Here is a 16,326-nt window from a genome sequence, read left to right on the forward strand (position 1 = left end):
GCACGGGGCCTGGGTTCCAAGGGTGAGTGTCCCCAGAGTGGAGGCCAGCAGAAGCCCTATCACACCTGGTACCTCCCCAGGAAAGCCTTCTCATGGTCTCTGATGGAGCAGGACCCACCCTGCTTTTTACCCTCTCCCTGCTGGCTGCATCTTCCCTTCAAGTGACCTGTCCCCCAGGAATAAGCTCCTGGATGTTGGCATGTGTAATGTTCAGCTCTGCTGCCAGCTATGTGTGCTCCATGTCAGAGCTCCTCAGGTTTTTCTCACTAGAGTGTCTCCAGCACCCAACACAGTGTCTGGCATGTGGCAGGCACACAATAAATATATGAGTGAATAAATATATGAATGAATAATATGAATGAATGGACAAGTGGGTGGTTGGGCGGATTAATGGATGAATGAATGAATGGATAGATGGATAGAAGGATGGATGAATGGGTGGGTTGATGGATGAAGAGATGGATAGGTGAATGGATGGATAAATGAATAAATGGACAGATGGCTAGAAGGATGGATATGGATGAACAGATAGACACAGGCAGATGGATGGGTGAATTGAATGGATAGGTGAGTGGGTGGATGGATGGACAGACAGAACAGATGGATGGGTGAATGGAAGGATAGATAAATGAATTAATGGACAGATGGGCAGATGGATGAGTGGATAAATGGACGCATGGAAGGAAAGAAGGTTGGATAGGTGGATGGGTAGATGAACGAACAGACGGGTTGGATGAATGGGTGGAAGGATGGGCGGGTGGATGAACACAAGTTCAACCCTACCTTCCTAGCACCAGGTCGTTTTCCACTCCTTCCCTCTCTCCACTGGATGCTCCAGAAGGGCAACCCAGCCTGGTTTCCCTCCCACATCTCTCCCAGCCCACGGCACAACACCTGGCACGGAGCAGATGCTCAGCAACGTCTGTTGAACCAAACATTGAATATGAGCAAGACCCACAGGCCCTCTGCCTTCCTTACAGTCAGTTGTGGGGACAGGGAGGAGGCAGACAAAGGAACGCCCTCAGAGAGCGGCGGCGATAAGCCCTAGGAAGAGGGCAGACAGAGACCTATGAGGACTGGCCTGGTGAGGGAGGGGCACAGGGGGGGCCCTCTGAGGTGGGGACATTTGAGCCGAGTCCTGAAGGGTGAGAAGAGAGGTGAGGGTCAGACAACAAATGCAGACAGGGAGGTGGTGGGAGACAGCCAGGAGGCTGGTATGGCTGGACCAGCGTCAAGGAGATGGGAGGCAGGGCTTAAGAGAGGTGGGAGGGATATACAGAGGGGAGATATTAGGGAGGTGGGAGTGTCAGAATATGCAGGGACTCCGGGGTCTGGATTTGAGTCTAAGAGGAGGGGAGCCCCAGTTTGGGGCAGGGGAGTGAGGACGTGATCTGACCCCCTACTGCTGGCCTGAGGGGACCCAGACAGTGAGAAGGAGAGCCTGGAGGGCTGGTGCAGGGGGCAGGGATGAGTACAGGGCGTGGGCATAGAGGATGGGAGAAGTGAGGGCTGTGGGACCCCTTTTGTGGAAAACTGCCAGCCCCAGTGGGCCAGGAGGGAACGGTGCCAGCCAGGACAGCCCAGAGAGGGCTCAGGCTCAGCAGCGGGGAGAACAGCCCTAAGGGGAGAGGATTCCTGCCCACCAGCAGAAGGCTCCCTCCCCGCCTGCCTGGGCACCCCTAGTAGTGCAGCCACCCCGTGTCCCCTCCTAGTCCCCTCCTCGAGCCAGGCTTTGGGGTGGGGGTGCAGCTTGGGACAGTCCCTCGACTGGCTCTGGGCTGCCCCAGGCAGGACATGAAACGGCCAGTGAAGCCTCAGTTTCTTTTCTTTTTTTTTTTTTGTTATCTGTATTTAATTTATATATTCAAACACATCAGTCTTTTTTAGGCTGTATTTCTCAACAAGACAAAACACCTCTAAGATCATCTTGACCTAAAGTGCATTTGCCAATAGCCTGTTGATACAGGGTCATACTACCGATCACTTTGTAACTGTCCTGTCACCAATACACTTACCTCCTCACTCTCTCTCATTTTCCCCGACTCAGTCACAAAATCCTATCAATGTTACATCCTAGATATTTAACTCTACCCTCTCTTTTCCATCCCTATTACCACCTGAAATGCTGAATGCAACGCCTCCTGACTGGTCTTCCTCCCTTCGAAACAGTCCTCTTGCAATGCAAATTGCCTGTCAGTGCTGGTTTATGTCTTCCAGAGGCCTTCTCTTTACGGCCCCTGCACAACTCTGTGAAGTTGTCTTTTTCTCACAGAAACAACTAGCCAACATGCTTTGAGTGTTTACCCTGTGCTAAAGCACTTTGCAAACATTACTTCCACTAATGCTCAAAAGAGCCCTTTAAATACAATGCTGTGTTGTTCCCATTTTACAGACGAGGACACTGAGGCATACCGAGGTTAAGTTATTTGACCAAGTTCCCATAGCTGGGAAGATGCAGAGCCAGGATGCAAACTTGGCTCTGCCTAACTCCAAAGTCGATGTACCCTCTTAACCATGAAGCCTCAGTTTCTTTATCTGCACAGCCCTGCTTCAGCAGATGTGTCGAAGGCTAAATGTCATGGTGTCTGCGACCGTGCCTTGTGCCTTGTCATCTGGGTCCAGGACCCTTCCTCCCCACTCCAGGCTTGCCACACTCTCTGGAAGGGAGCACAGGACTGTGGCACAGAACTACGCAGTAACAGCAACACCAGCTTTAGCTCCCATGGCATGTGCTGTCGTAGAAGGTACACCGAGCCCAGGGAGGGGTGCTGGAGGGGAGCCCGAGGCTCCCCATGCTCATGGGACCACCCAGCACGCCCAGCTGGTTGAGGCTGCAGCTGACAGATCCCAGATTCTGCCCCCCGGAGCTGCCATGCCCCGTACACCAGCAGTGCTCAAACTCTGGGGGTGTTGCTTCAGGGCAGTCTGGGGCTCTGGGCTCCATAGCACGAGATGCCCCTCTGAGCTCTCCCAGAGGGGGTTCCCTCCCACAGTGCACCCTTGGCCCATCTCCCACAACCACCTGCATACATCATTTCAATCCCACTGACCTGGGTACCACCTCTGGGAGCACTGGGAATTTCTGCCCTGGACTCAGCAGGAGGGCAGGATGTGCTGAAAGAGGGTGGGGGGTCTGCAGGACCCCAGGAAAGGCTCTCCTAGGAAGGCAGAGGGGTGCTGGCCTGGACTCTACTGCCGTCCAACTGCCCTGAAGGGAGGGGTGTATCAGGCTGTCACATGCACCTGCTGACTCCTGCCTGCCCAGGCTCAGAGTCAGGTCACCTTCTGACCCTGGTGTGGCTTCCAGGGGGAGACAGCGCACTGGCTCAGGCACAGAATTGACCAGCGCTCCTGAGAGTTCCATCTCGCAGAGCCATATCTGACGAGGGATCTGATTTTGCTGTAAGTCACTGAGGATCTGGCCCGCCATTTGTTGACAAGTGAGGGTCAGTGTCTCCCAGTGGGAGGCCATTGAGGTCATAAGACTCCAAAGGGTCCCACTGGGGGAAAAAGGGGTCCCTACAGGCTTTACTAGAAATGTCAAAGCACCCTGGGGCCTACCCATTCTCATGGCCATACCAGGCCTTCATCTCACAGGACTCCAGGGAAAGGGCATGGGAGCAAGAGGCCATGGACCTGGGTGGGAAGGAAGGGCCAGGGAGGCAGCAGACAGTTCCACCCAGCAGGGCTTCAGTCTCAACCACCAGTCTCCAACTGTGCAAGCCAGCAAGTCACTTGTCTTCTCCGAGCCCCATCTGTAAACAAAGAGGCTGACAATTAGGCAAGAAAATGAAACAGGGGACATCAAGACTGGAAAGGAAGAAGGAAAACTACTTCTATTTTCAGATACCATGATCTTGTAGGATAGCAAATCCTGAGAATGCCACGAAAAACTATTAGAACTAATAAATGAGTTCAGCAAGGTTGCAGGACACAAGATCAGTATTCAAATAGCAATTATACTTCTATACAGCAGCAATGAATAAAAGAAAAATGAAATTAAGAAAATAATTCCATGAATACTCATGAGTAAATTTAACAAAAGAAGTACAAAACATATTCTGAAAATTAAAATACGTTGTTGAAATAAATTAAGACCTACATAAATGGGAAGATATCCCATGTTCGTGGATTGGAAGACCAAATATTGTTAAGAGGGCAATACCTCCCAGAATGATTTTCATTTGCATTTCCCTGATGCCACTGGTATATCAGATTTAATACAATCCCTACCAAACGCCCAGCTGGCTTCTTTGCAGAAACTGACAAACTGATCCTTAAATTCGTATGAAAATTCAAGGGATTCAGAACAGCCGAAACAATCTTGAAAAAGACGAACAAAGTTGGAAGACTCACACTTCCCGGTTTCAAAATTTACTACAAAGCTATAATAATCAAGACAGCGTGGTACTGGCATACGGACAGACATACAGACCATGGACTAGAATAGAGGACCCACAAATAAACCCTGACAGATTTGGTCAAATGAGTTTTGAGAAGGGTGCCAAGATGATTCAATGGGGAAAGGACAGTCTTTTCAATAAATGGTGCTGGGAAAACTGGATAACCATGTGCAAAACAATGAAGCTGGACCCATATCTTACACTAGACACAAAAATTCTCTCAAAATTGATCAAAGACCTAAATGTGAGAGCAAAGGCTATAAAACTCTTAGAAGAAAACACAGGCATAAATCTTGGATTGGGTGACGGCTTTTTAGATACGACACCAAAAGCACAAGCAATGAAAACAAAAAGAGACAACTTAGGCATCATCAAAATTAAAAACTTTTGTGCTTCAAAAGACAATATCAAGAAAGTGAAAAGACAACTCCTCCTGATACCGCTCAACACAAGGTTGATGTGAGGGAAGCCATATCATAGAAAAGAAATCATATTGTAACTTTGAACGACTTCTGTCTGATTAACTAACCCTGACTCACCAGCCCCTTGAATCTTGCCTAGATGAGTAAGGGTCTGTCTCCCGGGGATTTGAAGGCTCTGTAGATTTTATGGCCCCTCCCAGCTGCTATAAGTCCATAATTTTGTTCCTTTGATTTCCTTAGGAATGTGAGACCCCCAGGCAGCGAGTCTATGCCGATGGCCATCATCAATGACAACTGAAAGATCAGGGTATAGGACTTCGCCCCAGTCTCTGATGCACATCCAGAAAAACAAAGGACAACCAGGAACTGGCACCAGATGTCTGCCCCTGCCCAGAGACCAGCCCCCTCCATAACTGGGCTCCAGTCTTTATTCTGTAAGATGGTTCTTTTGGACAGTAGTCGGCCATCTTCCCTCTTGCTAGGAAGCTGTAATAGAACCCTTTCTCTCCTACCATCTTGCCTCCTGACTACTGGCATGTCTTGCGGTGGGCAGACGACCCCCCTCGGGCGGTAACACCCACAGAAAGGAAGAAAAAGTTCAAATCATACCAAGAAGAGACTTGTATCTAGAATACACAAAAAACTATCACAATTTACTAATAAAAAGACAAATAACCCAATCTAAAAATGGGCAAAGGCTCTGAATAGACATTTCTCCAAAGGAGACAGACAAGTGGCCAATAAGGACATGAAAAGATGCTCCACATCTGGGGAAAGCCTAGTTTCACAGAAGAGGGTGAGGATCATGCCAGTCTCCTAAAGGGGGTATGTTACTCTTCACAAAATGGCGCATGGTGACGATGCTGAGGACCTCCCTCAAGAGGGATGGATTCCACCAATATTGATCAGCCTCTCCGCTCCGATCCCTTTCAGGAAAGGACCGCTGTCCAGCTGCAAGGAATGGGGTGAACTGGCATCTCTAGCTTTAGCTTCAAACCCAGGTCATGCTCTTCTTGGCGACCTCAGCCACTGCTAGCAAGGCAGTGGGACAAGGACAGCTATTTCTGCCCAACATGGGACATCTCCAACGGGCAGTGTGCTCCAGTGCTGCCCTCTGGGCTGGCGCATCACAGTCCATGGTCCCTCCTGCCTAATTGTGCTGCCTCCCTTTTTCCTCTCGAAGGTGGGACTTCCCAAGAAACCTTTTGCATTCCCAACTCCACCTCAGCATCTGCTTCCTGGAGAATCTGTCATGTTGGGACTAGGAGTGGAGTGGTCCAAGAAAGCAGGCGGTAAAATGGGTTTTCGGACTGGATCACTCACCACTCGGTCAGGAAGGAGGACCCCATCTCTGGTGCGGGGTGGTGCACACACAGCCTGGGCCAGGCCCCATTGCTAACACTTTTCCTGGGGATGACTCGGGAGAAGGGGCTGGCAGAGGGGCTGGTGGAGGGGGCTGCGCTGGCCACTGGCTGGTCCAGCAGCAAACCCAGGGTCAGGCTCAAACTGATTCAGTTGTTTGAAAAGTAGAGGAGGCGGGGATAATGGAATTGGAGGGTTGTTAAGGAAGCTGCATTGACTTAGAAGCTACATTGACTTAGAGACAATAATGACAAGCTGAGGGCAATTAACAACTGAAAACTAAGTGCCCCGAGCCAACAAGTCTCATTAGCAGCTTCAAAGAAGCCCTCATCTCAGGCAGAAGAGCGGAAAAGCTCAAGTTCAAATCCCGAAATGGTAGCCAGAGTGGCTGAGCTTCAGACGGTTGAGCGCTCAGCTGAGGCACGACTGTTAAGCCAATGTCAGGGCCCAGGTTGGGACCCCCAGGGTCCCCCCAGGGGGTGGGGACCTGAAGGTATGCACAAAGAGTTTCACTCCTCAGACAGCTCTGAACCATCTGAGCTTGCAGATGCAGCCTACTCCCCAACCCCCCCACCCCCACCCCCACAGGAGCCAGCCCTCCCCCCCTGTGGGGAAACAATGGAGAATTCTCTATTCCACGAGAAAACAGGTGCCTCTCTGGGCCACCAGGCCTGTCAGCAGAGTTAAGTCACAGCACAGCTGGCCAATACTGGAGGAAAGGAGCTGACTCCCAGAGGAGCCGCGAGGTTCGGCCAGCATCTACCACCAAGATGGGGACAGGGTACCTGCAGGATGGGGCCCTGTACTCATGCCCTCTTGACGCCACCGTGCCCACTGCACGACTGGGACCGTGAATGGACAGTGCAGCTACCCCAGCCTGAGAAGGAACAGGAAAGGGGGCTCAGAACCTCAGGAACGAGGGTAGGAGTCATGCCTCCAGGAAGGTCCCCAAACCTGCAGGGGTGACAGCCGAGGTGGGTGTAGGCTGGAGAGTGGAGGAGGGAGGGGATGAGCGCCCGCTGAGGCCCTGAGACCAGCAGCAGCCACGGGGCTCATCTGCCTGCCCCCCACTAAGTCTCCCCCAGAAGAGAAGCCGGGGCACCTGGGAGGAGCCCCCACACGCACTGGGGAGAGAACCTGCTGCACAAGGGGCAGACTGCAGCCACACGGATCTCCCTTCCAAAAGGGACCTGCTACCCAACCGTGACAGGGGTTAGCTGGCCGCCTGTGGCCAGTAGAGCCTTAGGGTCTGCCTCAGAATTCACTGACGGAGAGCCCTTCGCAGGGTGGCCCCAGCCAGTGACCGAGCAAGGTACTAGGGCCTGGCCATTTCTGCCAGCGTGGGACTCCTCCACTGGACTCAGAGCTCCTGCTGGGCGGGCAGAGGCTCTGTGAGGTCTGCAGGGAGGCCCGACAGCTCCCAGCCCCACCTGACGTCCTCCAGGTCTGCCCTCACGGGTATTACCCCATAGACCATATTTGCACCCTCACTTGTCTCAGCATCTGCTTCCTGGAGAAAACAGCCCGTGACCCTCTCACTTGGCCTTTATGTGACACCAGACAGCATAGCCAGGGAAGGTTCATTTATTCACTCAGCAAATATTCAAGGAGGACACGTAATACCATGCTGGAGACCATGGCTTCCCCAACCTGGGTTTGCACCCTGGCTCTGCTGGGACGGTGGGCATGTTCCTTATCTGGCCCTGTCCTTGTCTCCTGTCTATGAAACGGGGTAACTATAGAACCCACTTCAGAGGGCCGCTGCGAGAATCAGACAGGCCTGCGAGCCGCTTCGCACAATGCCCAGCACACGCTCAGCAACTCTGTATTTCAACTTCTGTTATTTTCCTTGGAACACTCACTTCGAGGTGTTTGCTGAATGGACCTTATTTTTCTTCTCAGAAATTAGAATGCGTGGGCTGCGAGTATGAGGGCAGGGACGGGAGCAGCAGGCCTGAAGACTGGGACTGGTAGGACCTGGGGGTTCTGGGCTGCATGCCAGCGTCCCAGGGGCCAGGGACTGGCTAAGATAAAAGGCGGGCTGCGGGTGCGGCAAGCCAAGCACAGCTTTTCCCAGGAGGGGGCTGCCAGCCCTGTCCCAGTGCCTATCAGGAAAGAATGCTCTATCTGCTCTGCTCATCTGAGCAGGAAAGTCTGCCCCAAGGGCAACTGCCAACAGAGATGGACACTTGGTGCTGAGGCACTCATCTGAGCAGGGAAATGACTCTCTTCCCTGAACGAGGGTCAGCACTGCTGAGCCGCCCACGCCCTGTCCCCAGGTAACATCAAAGCAGGACTGGGCTCCCCTCACACGTTGCTGTGGGAATATAAAGTGGGGCAGCCACCTTGGAAAACAGTCTGGTAGCCTGTCACAAGTTAAACACAGAGGCACCACGTGAGCAAACAATCCTACTCCGCGGTATAAACCTGGAACAAATGAAAACAAATGTCCACACAAGCCCTCGTACACAAACGTGTACAGCATGATTCAGAGGAGCTGAAGAGTGGAACCCACGCAAACGTCCATCAACTGAGGAATACATAAGCAACATCATACCACAGGATGTCATTCAGCCATAAAAAGAAACGAAGACACTGGGGCTGGCCTGGTGACACAGTGGTTAAGTTTGCACACTCCACTTTGGTGGCCCAGGGTTCGTGGGTTTGGATCCTGGGCACAGACCTACACACTGCTCATCAAGCCATGCTGTGGCAGCGTCCCAGATAGAAAATAGAGGAAGACGGGCACAGATGCTAGCTCAGGGACAATCTTCCTCAAGCAAAAAGAGGAAGATTGGCAACAGATGTTAGCTCAGGGACAATCTTCCTCACCAAAAAAAATAAAAATAAAAAAGAAAGAAAAAAAAGAAACAAAGTACTGATACGTGCTACAATGTGGACGAGCCTTGAAAACAGTTATAAACATATACTAAGTGAAAGAAGCCAGTCCCAAAAGACAACAGAGTGTCAGATTCCCTTGACGTGAAATATCCACAACAGGCAAATCCATGGTGGTTGCCTAGGTCTCAGGGGAGACGCGGGTGCGGAGTGACTGCTAATGGGTACAGGGTTTTTGGGAGGGTGAGGAAAACGTTCTGGAATTACACAGTGGTGATGGTTGCACAACTTTGTGACTATACTGAACATCACTGAACGGTACACTTTATTTTCTTTTAATTTTGAACTGTACACTTTAAATGGGTAAATATTATGGTATGTGAGTAATACCTCAATAATGTTCTAAACAAACAAGGAGATTCAAGGCCCGAGTTCCGGTCCAGCGCAGCATGGAAAGAGGCAGACTCTGGAATGCTCTCCCGAGGTTCCGAGGTGCGGTGAAGGCCGTCTGAAAATGCCGCCCCAAACCCAGCAAGATTCCCAAGGCAAGTGTGGTTCTCACGGTCCGGTGCTTGGAAAGACAAATACGCACTCTTGTACGTCTGCGACTGCTTGTATGAACAACACTAGCCCCGGGACAGGTGTTTCAGGCGCCGTCCTCCCCATCCAGCTGCTGGGACCTGCTGGAAAAGCTGGAGGCAACCCTGGACTGGGAAACCGTCTTCTTGTAGGACAGCCCTCTTGTCAGCACCCCCACACGCTGCCCCTTCTGCTACACACGCCCCCGCCCGCCCGCCCTCTGTCATGGGCATGGCGGCAAATGTCTGCCTGGATGTGTGAGGTGCTGGCAGGCTCCTAGTGAGCATTACCTCTTGCCACCCGGTGACTTAATCCAGGCTTTGCCTTCAGGGTGGTTAGGGCAGCCATGGAAGCGAAAGTTTCTGGCGTGAACAAGTCAGACCTTAACAAGAGAAAAAATACCCCTGTGTTTGAAAAGCGTACATGATAAGGCTGGGAGAATGCTTTTCATCCGCGCACCCCAGCCCTTTGCTGGGCGGTGAAAGTGTCTTAGCACACAGATGAGGAGCCCTGAAGTTGGCTCATGGAGGACTGGCTTTGGGAGCCTGCACTGTCTCTCCCGGCCTCGGCCACCACTTCTTTATTTATGTGACTTCATCCCTGGGGCTGTGGTTCTGCCAGGCCAGCACTCGTGTAGCATCAGGCAGGTGCCAAGACAAGTGTCCAGCCTTGGAGTTGACCTGGAGTTCACATCCTAGGATGCTCCCCAAGTAGGCCTCTGGGTTACCATGTCAACTCCTTAGGACGCATTCTGTGTCCTTTTGCATGGAGTCAAGAGAGGACAGAACGCAAGAGAGCCTTGAAGACGTAACTGCCTCCCCCCCCCCCCCCCCACCGCCCCCACCCCACCCCCGGTGCCAAGCCCCAGCCTCAGGACAGTTTACATCTGGGGACCTGCAGGGCATGCGTTCCTTGAGTGCAGAACTCACTTCTGCTCTCTGTCTCCCAGGGCTGAGCAACGAGGGCCACAGGCAGGGCGTCCAGGTCAGCAGCTGGCAGGCTTAGATCAGAACTGAAGCCCTGCCACTGGCTGGCGGTGTGACCCTGGCCGAGCACCTAGCCCGGGCGGGTCTCCTCACCTCTGAAGGTGTAGCATCACACTCCCAGGGCTGGGGAGGGAGGTTATGGAGAACGCATGGCCGGGCAGGCACTGGGGCTGGCACAGAGTGGGGCTCAGTAAACACTGGCCGCGGTGGCCACTTAGTAAGAGCATGATGAATTGGTCTCAGTGTTTACTTTCTATTCAAGTGTAACATACATGTGCACAAAAGTGCTCAGGTCACAAGTGTTCAGCCCAGGTAATTTTCACAAATGGAATGCATCTGTGTAGCCAACACCCATGGCTGGCCACTGAAAGCCCCCAGGCCTCTTCCAGCCATCAGGCCCTGGGGGACCACCATCCTGATGTCTAACAGCCTGCGTGTGTTTTGCCTGTCTGTGACTCTCTGTGTCTCTTTCTCTCACCACCCTGTCTGTGCAGCCACAGTCTACTCACACGTGGTGTCCCAGAATCTTCCATCACGGCATATGCCTCCATGAGTGATCCATCTCCTGCAAGCAGTCATGGGGGTTTCCGATTCTGCTGTGAAAACGTTCCAGTACTGGTGAACAGATATACACATCGCCACTTGGTTCTTAGAACTCTCTTTTATTGATAGATAAAAACAGACCCAATGGAGCAAGGTGGTGCACTCAGGGGAATCACAGGACCCTACATCCCTCTTCCCCTTGCCCATGGCCTTGGTGACTTCCATTGTTTCCCTTCTCCCCTGGGGAACTGCCAGGAGGCAAGGCCCAGGTGGCCAGCAGATCGGCTGGGCAGACCCCCTGCCTGAGGTTCTGGCGGCTGCTGCAAGCTGTGCAGGACAAAGGATGTTGGTGTGCTCCCTGCCTGCAGGTTCTGTGCTATAACCCGAGGCCAGTGGTGGAAGAGCTCTTAGGATGATGGGGGGCGGGGGGAAGCACCCCAGCTGCTGGCCTCCCCATCACTGCTGCCAACGGCACCCTGCCCCGGGAGAAGCCTGGTGGCACTGCTGGCAGTCCCATTCCACAGTGGCTGGAAGCACCGAGGGACTCACAGCCCAGGGTGGAGGGAACCAGGAGTAGCCCACGAGGTGTGCCTCTAGGCCGTCTGCTTCCCCATTCGATCCTCGCCTCCCCACGGCAACCTGCCTGCGCTGCCTCCCTCCCACCCCTGCTCTCAGCAGCCCACCCCTGCTGGTGTGGGGTGGGAGCCAACCCCAGTGCACCGCCCCCACCAGAGGCAACTGGTCTGTGAAGCTGCTCCTTCCGTCAATCTCTCCAGCCTGGACACCTCTTCTTCCCTAAATGAAGGGGTGAGGGAGCCCCAGGCAGAGGGAAGAGGTGGGGAGGGCCTCCTGGGTTGGGTGAGGGTGGCCTTGTTTGTGGTCCTGAGGGCAGGGGACCCATAAGCTTTCTCAGTCCTTCCTGGTCCCTAACTCCCTTTTGGCTCTGTGAATGGCTCGCACACACTGGCTCTCGGCGAGCAGACGTTGCGATCCAGGATGAGACATAAAGTGGGTTCTTCCCATGCACTGGTCTGTCTGGCACAAGCCACTCACCTGCACTTTCCATCTCCATAGCATCTCTCTGAGGCAGGATCTTCATGCTAGAAAGCTAAGGTCGGAAAAGTGAGGAGAGGCCACAACCAGGAGGCACGGGGCCAGGATTCCAGCCAGGCCTGCTGGACCAGCCATGGGTGGTCAGCGAAGGCTAAGGGCCCTGGGAACGTGTCCTGCCAAGATGTTTACGAACTCTCAAAGCCCTGGGTAGCAGACGCCTAATTGCAACCAGGAGAGAAGAGCAAACCAGCCTGCATGACGGCCCATTTTTCTGTTTCCAGGGCCTCTAAGCGTTTTCACTCTGCATTTCTGAGGGGTGGCTCCCGGGCCAGCCCTGTTAGAATCTGACACTTGGGGACCCAATGTCTGGGTCTGCCAGATTCCCACCCACTCTGCTCAGCTTTCCCATCTACCTAGACCTGGAAAGGTGGACTGAGGCTGCTTTATTGGGTCTGGATCCGAACACACTTCTCTTTTACTCCCCACAGCATGTCCCCATCACTCCACAGCTCCCCTAAACCTGAAAGCTTGTCTAGGGGGAGGGGAGAAGGGGCGGAGGAAGAGGCAGAGAGGAGGTGGAGACAGAAGAGGAAAGAAGGGGTGAAGATGCATGAAGTCACATGAGCACCCACTGGTGCTCCCAGAGCCTCCAGGGAAAACAGCCCTGAAGGGCCCTGGGGGAGAGGAAATGGATTTCAACAGGATTCACAGAAAGCAGGTCAGACCTCGGGGAGAATTCCTGGCTGTGCAAGATCAACTCGGCTCTCCTTCCTGTCTTTGCTTCCTGGCCACACGTGTGGGTCAAAGGCCCTGAACACACCCTCCCTGGGCCTCCCAGCCTCTGTCCCTGCCTGGAAGACGTCCTAGTAAGTGACACCTTCAAAGCCAGCCCTGACCTCCCCACCCAGCCCACCTGCAATGCCTCAGCTCTCTCCTGGCTGCTCGCCCTCTGTAGGTGGGCGAGGGCTCTCTCCCAGTGGGGTGAGCATCTGGCCCTCTTGTGTGCCAGGTCCTGAAGGAGAGGAGAGGACAGGCACGTTCCCACACTTCAGACCACCCGATTTCTGCTTTATCTGTGGACCAGCTATCTACCATTAACACGTCTTTGAATCAACTCACCTGCTCTACTTAGTTCCTACTAAGCAGCAATGCCTGTGAAATCAACAGTCGTGCCAGTCACTCTCTCTCAGATGCACATTAGAGTCACCAAATTATTTTCTGTGGCAAGGTGCTCCTTACCTGCTGCAGGACACTGGCTGTGTGACCCCAGCTAGACTGGAGATGGAACCCAGGGCAGGGTCCCGTGTCCACATTTTCACACCTAGCCTTATTAGGGACTGCTTCACTCTCCTTCATACACACTGAAGGCGCCTAGTAAGTGATCAGGGCTGCAGTGGAAACTTCACCAGCTGCCTCTGTGGTCCTCTGCACACCCAGTCTCCCATGCGTGGGCCCCTCTCAAAGCCCTTCTCAGGCATTGTCTTCTGGGGTCCTCATGCCCACCAGTGAGATGGGCAGGGTAGCCATAATCACCATTTGGCAAACAGAGAAACTGAGGCAGGGAGTCTGACCTGCCCAGGGTTTTCTAGCTTCTCAGCTCCTCTCTCCATATTCCTTAGCTCAAAAGTCTAAGGCTCAGTGGTTGCCGAGTGGGTGGGCACTATGAAGAGCTGTTTAGGGAGGTGCTGGATGGCTGCGCCCCTGGCTGGAAAACAAGCCACACCAATGGATGCCTGGGTCAAGTTTAGGTCCACACAACCGCTCCCCTTCTCAGACCTTTCGCAAGCACCCTCCATTTCAGGCAGGACACCAAGGAATGAATGGCAGGGCCAGCATTCCTGGACCTGTGCACTGAGGGTATTTTTAGCCTTTGCCCTGCCTGGGCATTTGCACTGTGTCTAATGTTCTCAGGAAACCACCCAAATGCACACCCAGGAGCCTGGTGGGCTCTTAGAGTCTCTGGGAACTGCACCCTGCCCTGATCCTGCGGCTCAGGATCCAGATCCCCCTTCCAAGATAGAATCAGCTCCTATTAGTGAAGAATGCATCCCCACCCACAACACACACAAAGGCTTGTGGCTCAGAAACCAGGAGGTGTGAGGCATAGAACCTGTGACCTTGGGGAATCACGGTCTGGACCTGGAAAGTCAGGGGAAGACCTCAGCTGTGCCAGGGGGACCATCAGGCCAGACGGTTGCTGAGGTGCTCAGGAGAGCTAGGGCAGCATCTACTCCAGACAGGTGCGCCCCCGGGGAAGGTGTGCTGTGCTAAGGGAGAGTCCTATTTCACTTCTAGGGGCAAGATGCCGCATCTTGGAGATCTCTCTTACTGGGGCTGGGCTAACTCTGGCTGTGCTGTCCCTGTTCTCCTCACCAGCGCGGTTTTCCAGGAGCCAAGAAGCAATTCTGGAATGTACAGGTAAATCTTCACAGGTAAAGTATAAAGGCTTTTCCATCTTCTCTTCTGCTTCTTCTTTGCTCCCTTTTCTCGAACTCATTACTCTTCTCTTCCTGGATGTTGCGGGGTGCTGGTGGGACCAGGGGGTTTCACAAAGGGCAGGAGCCTGCCACGTGCCTGGGGGGCACTGTCCTGTGCTGGGTCTCAGTTTCCTCCTTTGTGAGGCTGGGAGTCGCGACGCCTATCTTGCATGGCAGGTAAGTTGCTCTCCGCAGGGACTGTCACTTTTTTGTCTGGCACTCACGGTCAGAAATACATTTTACATATGGACCAAGTGCCCGCGTAAATAAATACACACGTGAAATAAATGCTTCACAGAGCGACACTTACTCACTGCATGGAATGATCTCTGGTATTTCCTATCTAATTGTTTCACTTTCGTCAAGTGCTAGTCCCCACCACGTTTTTTTCAGGACGCGGTATTGGTCCCTGATCTGATGTGCACGGTCAAGAGGGAGAGACAGAAAAAAAGCAAGCGCACAGGCGCACACATGATCACTACCGGAGCGAAGCGCGGCGCAGGGAAGAGCGGGGTCTGAGCCAAGGGGAGAGGGGCGGGCCCATTTCTGCACTTCACAGCGAGGCCTCGGGCAAGGCGGCAGGCAGGCCAGGTCAGACCCGGCTTTGAGGCTCTGGTGGCGGGCTGGGATTTATTTTAAGGGACATGGAACGCCACCGCAGGTTTGGGGGAGGGGCAGGATTAAAGGAGAAGATGCGCTCAGCACGTTATATTTAGTGGCTGACGCGCCGGAAGGGCTCGTTACCCGCAGCTACCACTGCGCCCCACGCCCGGAGCGCGGCCCCAGCTTCGCCCCCCGGGGCAGGGATCCCCGGTCCCCGCCTTCACCACCTGGGGCAGGGACCCCAGTCCCTTTATCCCATCTTCACTCCTCGGAGCAGGGATCCCCGGTCCCCGCCTTCACCACCTGGGGCAGGAACCCCAGTCCCCCTATCCTGTCTTCACTCCTCGGGGCAGCGACCCCGGCCTCCGCCTTCGTCCCCCGGGGCAGGGACCCACGGTCCCCGCCTTCGCCCCGCGAGCAAGGATCCCAACCCGCCGGTGCTGGAGACGAAGAGAGTGAGGGCGGAACCTGGCCCGGCGGCCTCCCAGCCAGGGTGGACAAAGCTGTCCCGGCACGCTTCGGCAGAGGGGAAACTGAGGCCAGGGGACTGCGTCCGCAGGCTCGCAGAGCGGGGGCCTGGGGCGGGGCCGGCACGCGCGGCGGGCGGGGCCTGGCGCCCCGCCCCCTCCCGGCGCACGCGCCTCCCGCCCCGCCCCTCTGCTTTCTGGCCCCTCCCAGCCGGCGCACGCGCGCTCCGCCCCGCCCGCTTCCCACCCCTCCCCCAGGCCCGCCCGCCGGGTCTCGTGCTCCCAGCCCGCGCGGGGCCCGCCGGGAGCCGGCCGAGCAGAGGGGCGGAGGGCTGGGGAAGGCCTGCCCGGGCCGGCGGCGCGGCCATATTTAAAGGGAGGCCGGCGCGGCGAGCCAATGGGCGGCGAGCGTGCGGGGGCGGGGCGTGCGGCGGGAGGCCCCGGATGTGGCTGCGGCGGCCCCTCCTCCCCCGCGCTCCCCTCAGACCCCCCGGCCCGCCGCCGCCGCCGCCGCTCGCTCGCCGGTCCGCGCAGGCCTTCCGTCGGGCGGCGGTGAGGAGGCGCCGAGGCGGCGGGGCGGGCGGCGAGGCGAC

General features: G+C 54.8%; 1 long non-coding RNA gene across 3 annotated transcripts; it reads right to left on the reverse strand.

Moving 5' to 3' along the window:
- Positions 1 to 1,838: 1,838 nt before the first annotated feature.
- LOC124248861 (uncharacterized) lies at positions 1,839 to 13,064 on the reverse strand. Of its 3 annotated transcripts, XR_006891163.1 has the most exons (5): positions 12,187 to 13,064; positions 11,100 to 11,183; positions 9,895 to 9,986; positions 9,416 to 9,717; positions 1,839 to 3,755 (listed from the first exon to the last, which is right to left on the reverse strand). It is a non-coding gene; the product is annotated as an uncharacterized LOC124248861 (long non-coding RNA). The 3 variants fall into 3 exon arrangements; XR_006891162.1 differs by having other exon boundaries at positions 9,416 to 9,596; positions 11,100 to 13,064; XR_006891161.1 differs by having other exon boundaries at positions 11,100 to 13,064.
- Between the last annotated feature and the right edge of the window lie 3,262 nt (positions 13,065 to 16,326).

This window comes from Equus quagga, chromosome 12, assembly GCF_021613505.1.
Source record: "Equus quagga isolate Etosha38 chromosome 12, UCLA_HA_Equagga_1.0, whole genome shotgun sequence".
NCBI classification, from domain to species: Eukaryota; Metazoa; Chordata; class Mammalia; order Perissodactyla; family Equidae; genus Equus; species Equus quagga.